Genomic DNA, 20,926 nt, shown 5'->3' with positions numbered 1-20,926 from the left:
CGAGGAACCAGAGGCGCAAAAATGTGAGGAGGGCGAGGGGTTTAGGGGGAACGTATGGGCCTGAAGCTAGTCATACCGGACATTATGTGCAACGGGTTGCTGATTTCACGTGAGGAGTACGATTAATAAATCCGTCTGATACGAACTGCATGAGATATGTGGTGGAGAGTTGTTGTTGGAGCATGTCCTGTGAGCATTCATTAAAATGGGGTCTTGTTATGCGCTTGAGTGGAGTTGTATTGGGTGTTGTGGGGTATGGTCCTAGAACATTCATGCCGGGTGGTTTGGTAGGAGTGTGTTTAAGGGTTTAATGGCCGTGTACATGTATGGGTTTAGCACCTGCTTATAAGATAGTCCGTATATAATGTATATTACTGGTACTATAGTATGTATGTATATGGGGTATATAAATTTATGCACGAATATGCATAACCAAATACCCCCGCCTCGGGGGGGGAGGGGGGGGGGGTTAAGCATAATGGCATAGATGGGGTAGAATTATTGGGGGCTTGCGGTTAGTTCCTGTAGTTGAGAACAATGGCGGCTTTTCGAGCCGCAGGCCTCGGGTAGTGTCCGGGCAGGAATAATGACTTATTTTATGTTTTTTTTAGGGATTTGCTTTGCGGTGGGTGTTTTGGGTGTGGCGTCGAATCCTTCGCCGTATTATGGGGTTGTTGGTTTGGTGTTAGCGTCTGTGGCGGGGTGCGGGTGGTTGCTGGGCCTTGGGGTTTCGTTCGTGGCTTTAGTGCTGTTTATGGTGTATTTGGGGGGTATGCTGGTGGTGTTTGTTTATTCAGTAGCTTTAGCAGCGGAGCCTTTCCCTGGGGCTTGGGGGGATTGACGGGTGATTGGATGTGCAGTAGCGTTTGTGGCAATTGTTTTTGGGGGGTTGGTGTTTGGGGGGTTTATGGGGGCTTGGAAGTTCGGGGTTTCTACTGTGAATAATGTTGGGGTGTTTGTTGTTCGGTCGGATTTTAGTGGAGTTTCCATGTTTTATTCACATGGGGCAGGGATGTTTTTAGTGGCGGGTTGGGGGCTGTTGTTGACTTTGTTTGTTGTATTGGAGCTTGTGCGGGGGTTGTCGCGGGGTGCTATTCGGGCGGTTTAGGGGTTAGGGTCAGAGAATAGTTTATTGAAAATGCCAGCTTTGGGAGCTGGAGATAAAGGTTTGAGTCCTTTTTTTCTGAGTTTGGGGTACTCTAAGAAGTGGTAAGTCTTCAATCTTTGGTTTACAAGACCAATGTTTTTATAAACTATTAGAGTATTTAGCAGTTGAGTATTTTGTTTTCTAGGGCGCTTGCGGCGGGGAGGAGAAATAGGAGGATAGTGAAGTAGGCGATTGAAGCGAGTTGGCCGATGATGATGAATGGGTGTTCGACGGGTTGGCTTCCTACTCATGTTAGGACGAGGAGGTCGGCGACTAGTACTCAGAATAGGAGCTGGGAGAGTGGTCGGAATGTTATTGCTCGTTGTTTTGATTTGTGCAGGAATGGGATTAGGAATAGGATCAGTACGGAGGCGGCCAGTGCTAATACGCCTCCTAGTTTATTTGGGATTGAACGTAGGATGGCGTAGGCGAGTAGGAAGTATCATTCTGGCTTGATGTGTGGTGGGGTTACTAGTGGGTTTGCTGGGGTGAAGTTTTCTGGGTCTCCCAGGAGGTTAACCGCTCATGCTTCTTTCTTATGAGACGTTAGTAAACCAATTACATAGCCTTGTCAAGACTAAATCACAGGTAAAAATCCTGTACATCTCATGTGGCCAACCACTCCCAACTAGGATTCCAAGACGCCTCATCACCCATCATAGAAGAACTCGTTGAATTCCACGACCACGCCCTAATCGTTGCCCTAGCTATCTGCAGCCTAGTTCTCTACCTTTTAGCCCACATACTAACAGAAAAACTCTCGTCCAATGCTGTAGACGCCCAAGAAGTAGAGCTGATCTGGACAATCCTACCTGCTATCGTCCTGGTACTCCTCGCCCTCCCATCCCTACAAATCCTCTACATAATGGACGAAATCGACGAACCAGACCTCACCCTAAAAGCCATCGGCCACCAATGATACTGAAGCTACGAATACACAGACTTCAAAGACCTATCATTCGACTCCTACATAGTGCCCACCCCAGACTTACCCAACGGCCACTTCCGACTGCTAGAAGTTGACCACCGCGTAGTTATCCCAATAGAATCCCCCATCCGCGTGATCATTACTGCAGGAGACGTACTCCACTCCTGAGCAGTCCCAACGCTCGGAGTTAAAACAGACGCAATCCCAGGCCGACTAAACCAAACTTCATTCATTACCACCCGGCCTGGGATTTTTTACGGACAATGCTCAGAAATTTGCGGGGCTAATCACAGCTACATACCCATTGTAGTAGAATCAACCCCACTCCCACATTTCGAGGCCTGATCGTCCCTTCTATCATCATCCTAATCATTAAGAAGCTATGCAACAGCACTAGCCTTTTAAGCTAGCCAAAGAGGGACTTCCCCCTCCTTAATGATATGCCACAGCTTAACCCCGCACCATGATTTTCAATCATAATTATAACCTGATTAACCCTAGCACTCCTCATCCAACCAAAACTACTAGCCTTCACCACAACCAACCCCCCATCAAATAAGACCTCCCTCACTACCAAACCCACACCATGATCCTGACCATGAACCTAAGCTTCTTTGACCAATTTTCCAGCCCCAATCTATTTGGCATCCCCTTAATCCTACTATCCCTACTCTTCCCAGCCCTACTATTCCCGTCCCCAAACAACCGATGAATCAACAACCGCCTTTCTACTATCCAAACATGACTCCTTCACCTAATCACAAAACAACTAATAGTCCCACTCAACAAAAATGGCCACAAATGAGCCATAATATTTACATCCCTAATAATCATACTTCTTACAATCAACCTTCTAGGCCTCCTTCCATATACATTCACCCCAACCACCCAACTATCTATGAACATAGCCCTAGCCTTCCCACTATGGCTCGCCACACTACTAACAGGCATGTTTAACCATGTACGTGCCCCAGGGCCGGCTTAAAGTAGGCTCTATTGTCCCACTTTACTGCTAAATCCGCCTTCCAGAAGTGGTTTCACGCTTCTTTCCGTGTGCCCTATGAATAGGGAATGTAGCCCATTTCTTCCACTCCATAGGCTATACCTTGACCTGTCTTATTAGCGGGGTGCTATTGTGTCCACTGTTGTGCTCTCATTCGAGGTGGGCTGGCGACGGCGGTATGTAGGCTGTGTTGGCAAGGGGTGGTTGGGTTAATCGGGGATTATCGATTGTAGAACAGGCTCCTCTAGGTGGGTTTGGGGCACCGCCAAGTCCTTAGAGTTTTAAGCGTTTGTGCTCGTAGTTCTCTGGCGGATACTTCGGTAAAGTAAGTATCAAGATTTAGGGCCAGGCATAGTGGGGTATCTAATCCCAGTTTGGGCCCTGGCTTTCGTGGGTTTAAATCAGTCGTTAGTTCCTAAGATCATCTTAATGGTGTGTTTAGGTGCATCTTGGGCTTATGACAGCTCAGTTGCATTTTGATCTTAGTTAGCTAGGATAGGCATTTTACCACTCTTTACGCCGTGTCAATAGGACGGTTGATTTGGGTTTCTTGTATGACCGCGGTGGCTGGCACAAGATTTACCAACCCTTGAAGTTAGGCTGTTGCTATAACTAAGTCAAGTTTGCACTCATTGCTTAATGTTAATTACTGCTGAATACCCGTGGGGGCGTGGCTTAGCGAGGCGTCTTGGGCTACTACTTGGGTGTGCCTGATACCCGCTCCTCAAGGCCTGTATGGGGGTAGGTGGTCGAGGGCGTTTACACTGGGGCGCGGATACTTGCATGTATATATTTAGCAAAAACCAACCGTAAGGTTAGGACTAAGTCTTTTGTCCGCAGGCATGTTTTATGCCATCTTGGCAACTTCAGTGCCATGCTTTGTGTTAAGCTATGTGGACGGGGGTGTGGTTAGCTGATAGTTGAGTGGTGAGTGAGAGTGAAGTATATGAAATTATTGCTTGTGTTTACTATTTTTAGTACTGGAGTTTCTCTAATAAGTTTAAGTTATTTTGTATGTGTTTGTGTGTATATATACATCGTTCCGATGATGTCATGGAAGGGATGATTAATGGAGTTTTAGAGGTAGTTTGCTGGGATTGGGCGATGAAGGTTTATGCTACATGGTGGTTAGCGAAAGTTTACTGGTTTAGTTTGTGAAGCGCAGGGGTTGCGCTTAATGATTTGTTGTTTTGTGCTATGTCCAACGAGCATTCATCCAATAGCCCCATTTAACCCGGAGGGTGGAGGTAACATTAACTGAATGTGGTCAAAGTGCATCAGTGTCAGGATGATTCCCCATATACGCCAACCGTCTCATCGAGGGACCCTTGAAATATAGGATAGGCCGTGAGGCAGGTGTGTCCAGGCTTAGATTGTGGGACCCCCGAGATCACTGGGAATAGCCACCTGTGAGGTAACCCCGGAAAAAATAAGAGGAACCAGAGGCGCCAAAAAGCTGGAACATGCCGCGATTACGCATTGAGAAGGTGAAAGTACTCACAGATGCCACTTTGAAGGGCAAGGAGGGGTGAGTGAACCCAATGGATGGCCCTGACCGAGGAACCAGAGGCGCAAAAATGTGAGGAGGGCGAGGGGTTTAGGGGGAACGTATGGGCCTGAAGCTAGTCATACCGGACATTATGTGCAACGGGTTGCTGATTTCACGTGAGGAGTACGATTAATAAATCCGTCTGATACGAACTGCATGAGATATGTGGTGGAGAGTTGTTGTTGGAGCATGTCCTGTGAGCATTCATTAAAATGGGGTCTTGTTATGCGCTTGAGTGGAGTTGTATTGGGTGTTGTGGGGTATGGTCCTAGAACATTCATGCCGGGTGGTTTGGTAGGAGTGTGTTTAAGGGTTTAATGGCCGTGTACATGTATGGGTTTAGCACCTGCTTATAAGATAGTCCGTATATAATGTATATTACTGGTACTATAGTATGTATGTATATGGGGTATATAAATTTATGCACGAATATGCATAACCAAATACCCCCGCCTCGGGGGGGGAGGGGGGGGGGGTTAAGCATAATGGCATAGATGGGGTAGAATTATTGGGGGCTTGCGGTTAGTTCCTGTAGTTGAGAACAATGGCGGCTTTTCGAGCCGCAGGCCTCGGGTAGTGTCCGGGCAGGAATAATGACTTATTTTATGTTTTTTTTAGGGATTTGCTTTGCGGTGGGTGTTTTGGGTGTGGCGTCGAATCCTTCGCCGTATTATGGGGTTGTTGGTTTGGTGTTAGCGTCTGTGGCGGGGTGCGGGTGGTTGCTGGGCCTTGGGGTTTCGTTCGTGGCTTTAGTGCTGTTTATGGTGTATTTGGGGGGTATGCTGGTGGTGTTTGTTTATTCAGTAGCTTTAGCAGCGGAGCCTTTCCCTGGGGCTTGGGGGGATTGACGGGTGATTGGATGTGCAGTAGCGTTTGTGGCAATTGTTTTTGGGGGGTTGGTGTTTGGGGGGTTTATGGGGGCTTGGAAGTTCGGGGTTTCTACTGTGAATAATGTTGGGGTGTTTGTTGTTCGGTCGGATTTTAGTGGAGTTTCCATGTTTTATTCACATGGGGCAGGGATGTTTTTAGTGGCGGGTTGGGGGCTGTTGTTGACTTTGTTTGTTGTATTGGAGCTTGTGCGGGGGTTGTCGCGGGGTGCTATTCGGGCGGTTTAGGGGTTAGGGTCAGAGAATAGTTTATTGAAAATGCCAGCTTTGGGAGCTGGAGATAAAGGTTTGAGTCCTTTTTTTCTGAGTTTGGGGTACTCTAAGAAGTGGTAAGTCTTCAATCTTTGGTTTACAAGACCAATGTTTTTATAAACTATTAGAGTATTTAGCAGTTGAGTATTTTGTTTTCTAGGGCGCTTGCGGCGGGGAGGAGAAATAGGAGGATAGTGAAGTAGGCGATTGAAGCGAGTTGGCCGATGATGATGAATGGGTGTTCGACGGGTTGGCTTCCTACTCATGTTAGGACGAGGAGGTCGGCGACTAGTACTCAGAATAGGAGCTGGGAGAGTGGTCGGAATGTTATTGCTCGTTGTTTTGATTTGTGCAGGAATGGGATTAGGAATAGGATCAGTACGGAGGCGGCCAGTGCTAATACGCCTCCTAGTTTATTTGGGATTGAACGTAGGATGGCGTAGGCGAGTAGGAAGTATCATTCTGGCTTGATGTGTGGTGGGGTTACTAGTGGGTTTGCTGGGGTGAAGTTTTCTGGGTCTCCCAGGAGGTTAACCGCTCATGCTTCTTTCTTATGAGACGTTAGTAAACCAATTACATAGCCTTGTCAAGACTAAATCACAGGTAAAAATCCTGTACATCTCATGTGGCCAACCACTCCCAACTAGGATTCCAAGACGCCTCATCACCCATCATAGAAGAACTCGTTGAATTCCACGACCACGCCCTAATCGTTGCCCTAGCTATCTGCAGCCTAGTTCTCTACCTTTTAGCCCACATACTAACAGAAAAACTCTCGTCCAATGCTGTAGACGCCCAAGAAGTAGAGCTGATCTGGACAATCCTACCTGCTATCGTCCTGGTACTCCTCGCCCTCCCATCCCTACAAATCCTCTACATAATGGACGAAATCGACGAACCAGACCTCACCCTAAAAGCCATCGGCCACCAATGATACTGAAGCTACGAATACACAGACTTCAAAGACCTATCATTCGACTCCTACATAGTGCCCACCCCAGACTTACCCAACGGCCACTTCCGACTGCTAGAAGTTGACCACCGCGTAGTTATCCCAATAGAATCCCCCATCCGCGTGATCATTACTGCAGGAGACGTACTCCACTCCTGAGCAGTCCCAACGCTCGGAGTTAAAACAGACGCAATCCCAGGCCGACTAAACCAAACTTCATTCATTACCACCCGGCCTGGGATTTTTTACGGACAATGCTCAGAAATTTGCGGGGCTAATCACAGCTACATACCCATTGTAGTAGAATCAACCCCACTCCCACATTTCGAGGCCTGATCGTCCCTTCTATCATCATCCTAATCATTAAGAAGCTATGCAACAGCACTAGCCTTTTAAGCTAGCCAAAGAGGGACTTCCCCCTCCTTAATGATATGCCACAGCTTAACCCCGCACCATGATTTTCAATCATAATTATAACCTGATTAACCCTAGCACTCCTCATCCAACCAAAACTACTAGCCTTCACCACAACCAACCCCCCATCAAATAAGACCTCCCTCACTACCAAACCCACACCATGATCCTGACCATGAACCTAAGCTTCTTTGACCAATTTTCCAGCCCCAATCTATTTGGCATCCCCTTAATCCTACTATCCCTACTCTTCCCAGCCCTACTATTCCCGTCCCCAAACAACCGATGAATCAACAACCGCCTTTCTACTATCCAAACATGACTCCTTCACCTAATCACAAAACAACTAATAGTCCCACTCAACAAAAATGGCCACAAATGAGCCATAATATTTACATCCCTAATAATCATACTTCTTACAATCAACCTTCTAGGCCTCCTTCCATATACATTCACCCCAACCACCCAACTATCTATGAACATAGCCCTAGCCTTCCCACTATGGCTCGCCACACTACTAACAGGCATGTTTAACCATGTACGTGCCCCAGGGCCGGCTTAAAGTAGGCTCTATTGTCCCACTTTACTGCTAAATCCGCCTTCCAGAAGTGGTTTCACGCTTCTTTCCGTGTGCCCTATGAATAGGGAATGTAGCCCATTTCTTCCACTCCATAGGCTATACCTTGACCTGTCTTATTAGCGGGGTGCTATTGTGTCCACTGTTGTGCTCTCATTCGAGGTGGGCTGGCGACGGCGGTATGTAGGCTGTGTTGGCAAGGGGTGGTTGGGTTAATCGGGGATTATCGATTGTAGAACAGGCTCCTCTAGGTGGGTTTGGGGCACCGCCAAGTCCTTAGAGTTTTAAGCGTTTGTGCTCGTAGTTCTCTGGCGGATACTTCGGTAAAGTAAGTATCAAGATTTAGGGCCAGGCATAGTGGGGTATCTAATCCCAGTTTGGGCCCTGGCTTTCGTGGGTTTAAATCAGTCGTTAGTTCCTAAGATCATCTTAATGGTGTGTTTAGGTGCATCTTGGGCTTATGACAGCTCAGTTGCATTTTGATCTTAGTTAGCTAGGATAGGCATTTTACCACTCTTTACGCCGTGTCAATAGGACGGTTGATTTGGGTTTCTTGTATGACCGCGGTGGCTGGCACAAGATTTACCAACCCTTGAAGTTAGGCTGTTGCTATAACTAAGTCAAGTTTGCACTCATTGCTTAATGTTAATTACTGCTGAATACCCGTGGGGGCGTGGCTTAGCGAGGCGTCTTGGGCTACTACTTGGGTGTGCCTGATACCCGCTCCTCAAGGCCTGTATGGGGGTAGGTGGTCGAGGGCGTTTACACTGGGGCGCGGATACTTGCATGTATATATTTAGCAAAAACCAACCGTAAGGTTAGGACTAAGTCTTTTGTCCGCAGGCATGTTTTATGCCATCTTGGCAACTTCAGTGCCATGCTTTGTGTTAAGCTATGTGGACGGGGGTGTGGTTAGCTGATAGTTGAGTGGTGAGTGAGAGTGAAGTATATGAAATTATTGCTTGTGTTTACTATTTTTAGTACTGGAGTTTCTCTAAGTCCTAGGACTAGGAGGAAATGGTGTTTCATAGTGTGTAGGCGTCGGGATAGTCCGAGTATCGTCGGGGTATTCCTGCTAGGCCTAGGAAGTGCTGGGGGAAGAACGTTAGGTTTACTCCTGTAAATATTACCCCGAAGTGGGCTTTTGCTCATGTTTGGTGTAGGGTAAACCCAGTGAGTAGTGGGAATCAGTGAGTAAATCCTGCTAGAATGGCAAAGACGGCGCCTATGGATAGGACGTAGTGGAAGTGGGCAACTACGTAGTACGTGTCGTGCAGGGCGATGTCTAGGGAAGAGTTTGCAAGAACGATTCCTGTTAATCCTCCGATGGTAAATAGGAAGATAAATCCTAGAGCTCATAGTATTGGGGGGGGTCTCATTTGATTGTTCCTCCGTGCAGGGTGGCTAGTCAGCTAAATACTTTGATTCCGGTAGGGATGGCAATGATTATAGTGGCTGATGTAAAGTAGGCTCGGGTATCAACGTCTATTCCTACTGTAAACATGTGGTGAGCTCAGACGATGAATCCTAGGAAGCCGATGGATAGTATGGCTCAGACTATTCCCATGTAGCCGAAGGGCTCCTTTTTGCCTGAGTAGTATGTGACTACGTGTGAGATGATTCCGAACCCCGGTAGGATCAGAATATAGACTTCTGGGTGTCCGAAGAATCAGAATAGGTGTTGGTACAGGATTGGGTCTCCTCCTCCAGCGGGGTCGAAGAATGTGGTGTTTAGGTTTCGATCAGTTAGTAATATTGTAATACCGGCGGCGAGTACGGGGAGTGATAGAAGGAGTAGGATGGCGGTAATTAGTACGGATCAGACAAATAGTGGGGTTTGGTATTGTGAGAGTGCGGGGGGTTTTATGTTGATGGCTGTGGTGATAAAGTTGATGGCCCCAAGGATGGAGGAGATACCGGCTAAGTGGAGTGAGAAGATAGCCAGGTCTACTGAAGCTCCGGCGTGGGCAAGGTCACCTGCTAGGGGAGGGTAGACAGTTCAGCCTGTGCCGGCGCCAGCTTCTACAGTGGATGAGGCTAGTAGGAGGAGGAATGATGGGGGGAGGAGTCAAAAGCTTATGTTGTTTATTCGCGGGAATGCTATGTCGGGGGCACCGATTATGAGGGGGACTACTCAGTTGCCGAATCCTCCGATCATGATGGGTATGACTATAAAGAAGCTTATTACAAAGGCGTGAGCGGTAACGATTACATTGTAAATTTGGTCGTCGCCTAGGAGAGTTCCTGGTTGTCCTAGTTCTGCGCGGATTAATAGGCTGAGTGCGGTGCCGACTATTCCTGCTCATGCCCCGAAGATGAGGTACAGGGTGCCAATATCCTTATGGTTAGTGGAAAATAGTCATCGGTTGATGAAGGTGACGGGTAAGATGGCTGAGTGTTGAAGCGTTAGGCTGTAGTCCTTTTTACAGAGGTTTAATTCCTCTTCTTATCGGCTCTGTAGTGAAATTCATGTTGAGTTGCAAGCTCATCGATGCGCACTAGGGTGCGTCAGGGTCTTTGTAGGCAGAAGCCAATTGGTTTAGGCATTTAGCTGTTAACTAGAGTTTTGTGGGATCGAAGCCCATCTGTCTAGGGAGGCTTTAGCTTAATTAAAGCGTCTGACTTGCATTCAGAAGATACAGGTTAATATTCTGTAAGTCTTAATGTGCAGAAACTAAGAGGGTTTAACTCTTATTTAAGGCTTTGAAGGCCTTCGGTTTGGGGTGTTATCCTAAGTTTCTAGACAATGGCATGTATTATTGGGGACAGGGGAAGTAAGAGGATTGATAGTGAGGCAAGGACCGCAGTAGGTGTGCTTGGGGCTTTGCTAGTGTATCATTGTTTTATGTGGTTAGAGGAGTTGGGGGGAAGGGTAATTGTTGAGTGGTATGCGAGGCGTAGGTAGAAGAAGAGGCTGAGCAGTGATAGCATGGCAATTGCCATGGCTGCTGGTGTTATTTCCTGTTTAGTTAGTTCTTGGATGATAAGTCACTTTGGTATAAAGCCTGTTAATGGGGGGAGGCCTGCTAGGGATAAAAGTACTAGTATTAGGGTGGCGTTTAGCACTGGGGTTTTTGTTCATGAGGTTGTGATCATGGATAGGTTAAGGGCTTTGATTTTGTTAAGGGCTAGGAATACGGCTGATGTTATGATTGTGTATAGGTAGAAGGTAAGTAAGGCCAATTTGGGGCTGTAAACTAGGATGATGGCGATTCAGCCTAAGTGGGAGATGGACGAGAAGGCTAGGATTTTGCGTGTTTGTGTTTGGTTCAGTCCTATTCAGCCTCCTAGTGCTGTTGAGGCTAGGGCCATGGCGGTGAGTAGAGCTGGGTCGAGGGATTTGGATGTTAGTAGGAGCAGGGTTAGTGGGGGGAATTTTATGAGGGTCGAGAGTAGCAGGGCTGTTATTAGTGGCGATCCTTGTAGTACTTCTGGGAATCAGAAGTGAAATGGCACTAGGCCCAGTTTAATAGCGATTGCTGCTGTCAGTAGTAGACAGGAGGTTGGGTGGTTTATTTGTGTGATGTCTCATTGGCCGGTGACTCAGGCATTGGTTATGCTAGAGAATAGGACCAGGGCGGAAGCAGCTGCTTGGGTTAGGAAGTATTTCGTTGCGGCTTCTACTGCTCGTGGGTGGTGGGATTTGGCAATTAGGGGAATGATGGCTAGTGCGTTGATCTCCAGTCCTGTCCAGGCCAGAACTCAGTGGTTGCTGGAAATTGTGATTGTGGTGCCCAAGATGAGGCTGAAGGTTATGATTGGGGTCGCGTAAGGGTTCATTAGTAGAGGAGGGGGTTAAACCATCATTTTCGGGGTATGGGCCCGATAGCTTGATTAGCTGACTCTACTAGAAAATAATATAAGGGAAGTATGGAGAATTTTGATTTCTCTTGTGTGGGTTCAATTCCTACTTTTCTAAGGTCAACAGGAAATGAGAGGGCTGTTATACCTCTATGTTCACTTTATCATAGTGACCCTTTGTAGTTCAGGCACATTTCCTTATGTAAGGAGGTAGGCCTGCATAGCAGATAGGTATGCTGATGTGTCAGAGGCACAGAGCTAGTGTGAGGGGTAGGAAGTTTTTTCATAGTAGGTGCATTAGTTGGTCATATCGGAATCGTGGGTATGAAGCTCGGACCCATAAGAAACCAGAAGATAGTAGGAGGACTTTTGTGGCTAGGATGACGGGGAATAGTTCTGTGGGTGGCCCTAGGGCGCTTGGGTTTAGGAATATGATGGCTGTAAGTGTATTTATTAGCATAATGTTCGCATATTCAGCTAGGAAGAATAAGGCGAAGGGTCCTGCGGCGTATTCAACGTTAAACCCTGAGACTAGCTCAGATTCACCCTCTGTGAGGTCAAAAGGAGCTCGGTTTGTCTCTGCTAGGGTGGATACGTATCATATTATTGCTAGGGGTCATGAGGAGAAAATGAAGTATAGAGGCTCCTGTGCGACGGCAAAGGAGCTGAGTGTGTAGCTTCCGCTTAGTATGATTATTGATAGCAGGATTATGGCCAGTGTCACTTCGTATGAAATGGTCTGTGCTACTGCCCGTAGGGCTCCGATTAGTGCGTATTTTGAGTTCGAGGCTCAGCCTGATCATAGGACTGAGTAGACGGCTAGGCTTGACATGGCTATTAGGAAGAGAACTCCGAGGTTTAGATCTGCTAGGGGAAATGGGAGTGGTAGTGGTGCTCAAGTGGTGAGGGCTAGGACAAGGGCTAGTATTGGTATCAGAATGAATAGAAGTGGGGAAGAGGTAGAGGGTCGGATGGGCTCTTTGGTAAATAGTTTCAGTCCGTCCGCAAATGGTTGAAGTAGGCCAAAAGGCCCGACAACGTTAGGGCCTTTGCGGGATTGTATGTAGCTTAGGATTTTCCATTCTACTAGGGTTAGGAAGGCTACGGCAATCAGGATTGGGATGATGTATAGGAGGGATATAACGAGGCAGCTTAGTGTTGTTATTTGAATCATGGGTGAAGCTAGGGAGAGGATTTGAACCTCTGGGGAAAGGGCTTAAGCCTTCTGCACTTGCCGGGCTCTGCCACTCTAGCTGGTCCTTTTCTAGGATTGAAAGTGGTGGGGGAAGGCCCTCTTCACGGTTTAGTTGGTTTCACTGCTTAGAGGGGGGGGGGGCGTGCTTGTGGTATTGGCCCCACTTTCCCGGTCCTTTCGTACTGGGGAGAGTGTGTCATAGATAGAAACCGACCTGGATTGCTCCGGTCTGAACTCAGATCACGTAGGACTGTTAATCGTTGAACAAACGAACCCTTAATAGCGGCTGCACCATTAGGATGTCCTGATCCAACATCGAGGTCGTAAACCCCCCTGTCGATATGGGCTCTTGAGGGGGATTGCGCTGTTATCCCTGGGGTAGCTTGGTCCATTAATCAATTATATTGGGTCTGGTCACTGTTAGCACTTTGAGGGGTAGCTCTAGGTAAAGAGGTATGGTCTTGTTTTTGGAGGATTTGTTCTCCTCCAAGGTCGCCCCAACCGAAAAATATCGACCAGGCTCTGCGATGGTAGTGGCCCCAGTGGGGTTGATTGAGGATTCGCGGTGGTCGTTGATTTTTAAGTTCCACAGGGTCTTCTCGTCTTATGTTCACATCCCCGCTTTTGCACGGGGAGATCAATTTCACTGATTATCTGTGAGAGACAGTTAAGACCTCGTTTAGCCATTCATACAAGTCTCGATTTATGGGACAATTGATTGCGCTACCTTTGCACGGTTAGGATACCGCGGCCGTTAAACCTAAGTCACCGGGCAGGCATCACCTTCAATACTTGTTTAATTTGCTGAAGGCTATGTTTTTGGTAAACAGTCGGGCCTTATTAATTTGCCGAGTTCCTTTCACAGATTTTAATCGCTCTTATAGGCGCTCCTGAGTCGGGTTAACAGGGTTAGTTAATACGTGGTCTTGTAGGGGTTTTTGTATCTGTCTAGGTCTGTTAATAATGTTTCTATGTAAGCTTGCGCCGTTAGAGGGGTGTGGCCCTGAGTTACTTATTTTAGCATTAATTCTCCTATATTCATAGGTTGACCTGTTTGTGATAAGGGAATCATCTTATTTTGGTATTTTTAGGTGGTGGAGCTTTGACGCACTCTTTTTTGATGGCTGCTTTAGGGCCCACGGTAGGATCAGTAGTAAGAATTATCCGCTAGTCGAGGTTGTGTCCTTTTTTAATGGAGCTGTCCCTCCATTAAATAGCTCTTAATCATCTCATTAGGGTTCAGGATGTCCGGTAGGGAGGATTAAGGGGGAACTTAGATTCGTTTCACAGGTAACCAGCTATCACCCAGCTCGGTTGGCTTTTCACCTCTACTGACAAGTCATCCCACTCTTTTGCAACAGAGACGGGTTCGCTCTCTTTAACTGCTTGAAAGTAGCTCGCTTGGGTTTCGGGGGGGCAAACTTTAGTTCACTTTGCTTGGTTGTTCTCGCTAAACCATGATGCAAAAGGTACAAGGGTTGATCTTTGCTGTCTGTCGCTTTGATTGTTTCACTGCTATTTCATCTTTCCCTTACGGTACTGGGGTCTCTATCGCGTCTAAGTGTCTTTTCTATCGCCTATACTAAGACTGTAAAATGCTTTAGTTTAATTAGTTTAGTAAATTCTTTAGTTTTGGTGTACTATTTGTGTGGTTGAGCTAGAGGGGGGGCTTCAAGACGATCCGGTCTAGTAGATATCTTTCAGGTGTAAGCTGAGTGCTTTGGTGTTATAGCTACGTCTTGATATTCTAAGTACACCTTCCGGTACACTTACCTTGTTACGACTTACCTCATCTTCAGCGTATTTATGGTATTAGTTATGTGGGATGTGGCTTTTGAGGAGGGTGACGGGCGGTATGTACGTGCCCCAGGGCCGGCTTAAAGTAGGCTCTATTGTCCCACTTTACTGCTAAATCCGCCTTCCAGAAGTGGTTTCACGCTTCTTTCCGTGTGCCCTATGAATAGGGAATGTAGCCCATTTCTTCCACTCCATAGGCTATACCTTGACCTGTCTTATTAGCGGGGTGCTATTGTGTCCACTGTTGTGCTCTCATTCGAGGTGGGCTGGCGACGGCGGTATGTAGGCTGTGTTGGCAAGGGGTGGTTGGGTTAATCGGGGATTATCGATTGTAGAACAGGCTCCTCTAGGTGGGTTTGGGGCACCGCCAAGTCCTTAGAGTTTTAAGCGTTTGTGCTCGTAGTTCTCTGGCGGATACTTCGGTAAAGTAAGTATCAAGATTTAGGGCCAGGCATAGTGGGGTATCTAATCCCAGTTTGGGCCCTGGCTTTCGTGGGTTTAAATCAGTCGTTAGTTCCTAAGATCATCTTAATGGTGTGTTTAGGTGCATCTTGGGCTTATGACAGCTCAGTTGCATTTTGATCTTAGTTAGCTAGGATAGGCATTTTACCACTCTTTACGCCGTGTCAATAGGACGGTTGATTTGGGTTTCTTGTATGACCGCGGTGGCTGGCACAAGATTTACCAACCCTTGAAGTTAGGCTGTTGCTATAACTAAGTCAAGTTTGCACTCATTGCTTAATGTTAATTACTGCTGAATACCCGTGGGGGCGTGGCTTAGCGAGGCGTCTTGGGCTACTACTTGGGTGTGCCTGATACCCGCTCCTCAAGGCCTGTATGGGGGTAGGTGGTCGAGGGCGTTTACACTGGGGCGCGGATACTTGCATGTATATATTTAGCAAAAACCAACCGTAAGGTTAGGACTAAGTCTTTTGTCCGCAGGCATGTTTTATGCCATCTTGGCAACTTCAGTGCCATGCTTTGTGTTAAGCTATGTGGACGGGGGTGTGGTTAGCTGATAGTTGAGTGGTGAGTGAGAGTGAAGTATATGAAATTATTGCTTGTGTTTACTATTTTTAGTACTGGAGTTTCTCTAAGTCCTAGGACTAGGAGGAAATGGTGTTTCATAGTGTGTAGGCGTCGGGATAGTCCGAGTATCGTCGGGGTATTCCTGCTAGGCCTAGGAAGTGCTGGGGGAAGAACGTTAGGTTTACTCCTGTAAATATTACCCCGAAGTGGGCTTTTGCTCATGTTTGGTGTAGGGTAAACCCAGTGAGTAGTGGGAATCAGTGAGTAAATCCTGCTAGAATGGCAAAGACGGCGCCTATGGATAGGACGTAGTGGAAGTGGGCAACTACGTAGTACGTGTCGTGCAGGGCGATGTCTAGGGAAGAGTTTGCAAGAACGATTCCTGTTAATCCTCCGATGGTAAATAGGAAGATAAATCCTAGAGCTCATAGTATTGGGGGGGTCTCATTTGATTGTTCCTCCGTGCAGGGTGGCTAGTCAGCTAAATACTTTGATTCCGGTAGGGATGGCAATGATTATAGTGGCTGATGTAAAGTAGGCTCGGGTATCAACGTCTATTCCTACTGTAAACATGTGGTGAGCTCAGACGATGAATCCTAGGAAGCCGATGGATAGTATGGCTCAGACTATTCCCATTCATTGTAGTAGAATCAACCCCACTCCCACATTTCGAGGCCTGATCGTCCCTTCTATCATCATCCTAATCATTAAGAAGCTATGCAACAGCACTAGCCTTTTAAGCTAGCCAAAGAGGGACTTCCCCCTCCTTAATGATATGCCACAGCTTAACCCCGCACCATGATTTTCAATCATAATTATAACCTGATTAACCCTAGCACTCCTCATCCAACCAAAACTACTAGCCTTCACCACAACCAACCCCCCATCAAATAAGACCTCCCTCACTACCAAACCCACACCATGATCCTGACCATGAACCTAAGCTTCTTTGACCAATTTTCCAGCCCCAATCTATTTGGCATCCCCTTAATCCTACTATCCCTACTCTTCCCAGCCCTACTATTCCCGTCCCCAAACAACCGATGAATCAACAACCGCCTTTCTACTATCCAAACATGACTCCTTCACCTAATCACAAAACAACTAATAGTCCCACTCAACAAAAATGGCCACAAATGAGCCATAATATTTACATCCCTAATAATCATACTTCTTACAATCAACCTTCTAGGCCTCCTTCCATATACATTCACCCCAACCACCCAACTATCTATGAACATAGCCCTAGCCTTCCCACTATGGCTCGCCACACTACTAACAGGCCTACGAAACCAACCATCAGCCTCTTTAGCCCACCTATTACCCGAAGGTACCCCTACACCCCTAATCCCCGCACTAATCCTGATCGAAACAACCAGCCTACTAATCCGCCCCCTAGCCCTCGGAGTCCGCCTTACAGCCAACCTTACAGCAGGACACTTACTCATCCAACTCATCTCTACAGCCTCCATTGCATTAATACCCACCCTTCCTGCAGTATCCATCCTAACAATAATCATCCTACTACTCCTAACCATCCTAGAAGTAGCAGTAGCCATAATCCAGGCCTACGTCTTCGTGCTCCTTCTAAGCCTATACTTACAAGAAAACATCTAATGGCACACCAAGCACACTCATACCACATAGTTGACCCAAGCCCTTGACCAATCTTCGGGGCAGCCGCCGCCCTACTCACAACCTCAGGATTAATCATGTGATTCCACTACAACTCATCCATACTACTAACCCTAGGCCTCATCTCAATACTCCTAGTAATACTCCAATGATGACGAGACATTGTACGAGAAAGCACCTTCCAAGGCCACCACACTCCCACAGTCCAAAAAGGCCTACGATACGGCATAATCCTTTTCATCACATCCGAAGCATTCTTCTTCTTAGGGTTCTTCTGAGCGTTCTTCCACTCGAGCCTGGCCCCAACCCCAGAACTAGGAGGCCAATGACCCCCAACAGGAATTAAACCACTCAACCCGATAGAAGTCCCCCTACTAAACACAGCCATCCTACTAGCCTCAGGCGTTACCGTAACGTGAGCCCATCACAGCATCACAGAAGGAAACCGAAAACACGCCATCCACGCCCTAACCCTAACGATCCTCCTGGGATTCTACTTCACAGCCCTACAAGCAATAGAATACCACGAAGCCCCATTCTCAATCGCCGATAGCGTCTACGGATCTACCTTCTTCGTTGCCACTGGATTCCACGGACTCCACGTAATCATCGGATCCTCCTTCCTGACCGTCTGCCTCTTCCGACTGATCAAGTTCCACTTTACATCAGACCACCACTTCGGATTCGAGGCAGCAGCCTGATACTGACACTTCGTAGACGTCATCTGACTATTCCTCTACATAACCATCTACTGATGAGGATCTTGCTCTTCTAGTATATTAATTACAATTGACTTCCAATCTCTAGAATCTGGTATAAACCCAGAGGAGAGCAATGAACGCACTCATGTTCATATTCGCCCTATCATCAATCCTAAGCGCCGCCCTAACCGCATTAAACTTCTGACTCGCCCAAATAAACCCCGACTCAGAGAAACTCTCACCGTACGAATGTGGATTCGACCCACTTGGATCTGCTCGATTACCATTCTCAGTCCGATTCTTCCTCAGTAGCCATCCTGTTCGTCCTATTCGACCTAGAAATCGCCCTCCTACTCCCCCTGCCATGAGCCGTCCAACTCCAATCCCCCCTAATGACCCTCACCTGAACTGTAGTGATCCTCCTTCTCCTAACACTCGGACTGGCCTACGAGTGAATTCAAGGGGGCCTAGAATGAGCAGAATAACAGAAAGTTAGTCTAACCAAAAAGATAGCTGGTTTCGACCCAGCAGATTACAGCCAACCCTGTAACTTTCTTATGTCGCCCCTACATTTAAGCTTCTACTCAGCCTTCATTTTCAGCGGACTAGGACTAGCCTTCCACCGAACCCACCTAGTATCCGCCCTACTATGCCTTGAAAGCATAATATTATCGATATTCGTAGGCCTATCAATATGATCCATCGAAAACCAAGTCTCCTCATTCACCATGGTACCAATTCTCATGCTAACCTTCTCAGCGTGTGAGGCGGGCACAGGCCTGGCCATCCTAGTAGCCTCCACCCGCACACATGGCTCCGACCATCTACACAACCTAAACCTCCTGCAATGCTAAAAATCATCCTACCCACAATCATACTTCTTCCAACAGCCCTGCTGTCTCCACCAAAATTTCTATGGACTAACACCACCTTATACAGCCTCCTAATCGCTGCCCTAAGCCTACAGTGATTAATCCCAACCTACTACCCCTACAAATTTTTATCCAACTGAACAGGAATTGACCAAATCTCATCCCCCCTCCTAGTACTATCCTGCTGACTACTCCCACTCATAATCATAGCAAGCCAAAACCACCTGCAACAAGAACCCCTACAACGCAAACGAATCTTTATCTCAACCTTAGTCGCAGTCCAGCCATTCATCCTACTAGCCTTTTCCACCACAGAACTAGCACTATTTTACATCTCATTTGAAGCAACCCTCATTCCCACCCTAATCTTAATCACCCGATGGGGGAACCAACCAGAACGCCTAAGCGCTGGCATCTACCTGCTATTCTACACGCCAGTAAGCTCTCTACCCCTGCTAATCACAATCATACACCTATACGTGAAAATTGGCACCCTGCACCTGCCAACCCTACAACTAACCCACCCAACCCTATCCACCTCATGGACAGGAATACTATCAGGTCTAGCACTGCTCATAGCATTCATAGTAAAAGCCCCACTATACGGCCTACACCTCTGACTGCCAAAAGCCCACGTAGAAGCACCCATCGCAGGCTCAATACTCCTCGCCGCCCTACTACTAAAGCTAGGAGGATACGGAATTATACGAGTCACTCTATTTATGGGCCCACTGTCCAACCTCCTGCACTACCCCTTCCTAACCCTGGCCCTATGAGGCGCCCTAATGACTAGCTCAATCTGCCTACGACAGACAGACCTAAAATCACTAATCGCTTATTCATCCGTTAGCCACATAGGCCTAGTTATCGCCGCAGGAATAATCCAAACCCACTGATCATTCTCAGGGGCAATGATCCTAATAATTTCCCATGGACTAACTTCCTCCATACTATTCTGCCTAGCCAACACAAACTATGAACGTACGCACAGCCGAATTCTACTACTCACACGAGGCCTACAACCTCTCCTACCACTCATAGCTACCTGATGATTGCTGGCCAATCTAACAAACATAGCCTTACCCCCAACAACAAACCTCATAGCAGAGCTAACCATTATAATCACCTTATTCAACTGATCTGCCTTCACGATCATCCTAACAGGAATCGCAACCCTACTAACCGCCTCCTACACCTTATTCATACTACTAATGACCCAACGAGGCTCAATCCCCTCCCACATCACATCTATGCAAAACTCAACCACGCGAGAACACCTGCTCATAACACTCCACATTATCCCAATATTCCTCCTAATCCTCAAACCCGAACTGATCTCCGGAATCCCCTCATGCAAGTATAGTTTAAACCAAACATTAGACTGTGATTCTAAGAATAGAAGTTCAAACCTTCTTACCTGCCGAGGGGAGGGTTTAACCAACAAGAGCTGCTAACTCTTACATCTGAGCCTAAAACCTCAGCCCCCTTACTTTTAAAGGATAACAGCAATCCACTGGTCTTAGGAACCACCCATCTTGGTGCAAATCCAAGTAAAAGTAGTGAACCCCACACTACTAATCAACTCCCTCACACTACTCACGCTGACAATCCTCCTAACCCCAATCATCCTGCCATTTCTATTTAAAAACTTTAAAAACACCCCACAAGCCACCACCCGCGCTGTTAAAACCGCATTCCTAATTAGCCTAGCCCCTACAACCGCATTCATCTACTCGGGAGTAGAATCTGTCACCTGCCACTGGGAGTGAAAATTCATTATAAACTTTAAAATCCCCCTGAGCCTAAAAATAGACCAATACTCAATAACATTTCTTCCAATCGCCCTATTTGTAACATGATCAATCCTACAATTCGCCATATGATACATGGCCTCAGAGCCATACGTAACAAAATTTTTCACCTACCTACTGACATTCCTAGTCGCCATACTCCTCCTAACAACCGCAAACAACATATTCCTCCTATTCGTAGGCTGGGAAGGAGTACGAATCATGTCCTTCCTTCTCATCGGCTGATGACAAGGCCGAGCAGATGCCAACACCGCCGCCCTACAAGCCGTAATCTACAACCGAATCGGAGACGTCGGACTGACCCTGAGCATAGCATGACTAGCTTCAACATTCAACACCTGAGAGATCCAACAAGCCGTACACCCCCACCAAACCC

General features: G+C 47.1%; 1 long non-coding RNA gene across 1 annotated transcript in view; it reads right to left on the bottom strand.

The window, feature by feature from the left end:
- LOC308187313 overlaps positions 1-20,574 on the bottom strand; it is a 102,612-nt gene extending 82,038 nt beyond the window's left edge. Inside the window, exon 1 of the long non-coding RNA XR_013944601.1 lies at positions 19,956-20,574. This is a non-coding gene — a long non-coding RNA (uncharacterized lncRNA). The remainder of the gene's footprint in view (positions 1-19,955) is intronic.
- Between the last annotated feature and the right edge of the window lie 352 nt (positions 20,575-20,926).

The sequence above is a fragment of the Anser brachyrhynchus genome (assembly GCF_964034855.1).
Source record: "Anser brachyrhynchus genome assembly, contig: SCAFFOLD_54, whole genome shotgun sequence".
Lineage (NCBI taxonomy): Eukaryota > Metazoa > Chordata > Aves > Anseriformes > Anatidae > Anser > Anser brachyrhynchus.
This window is presented reverse-complemented; position numbering and strand designations above follow the sequence as displayed.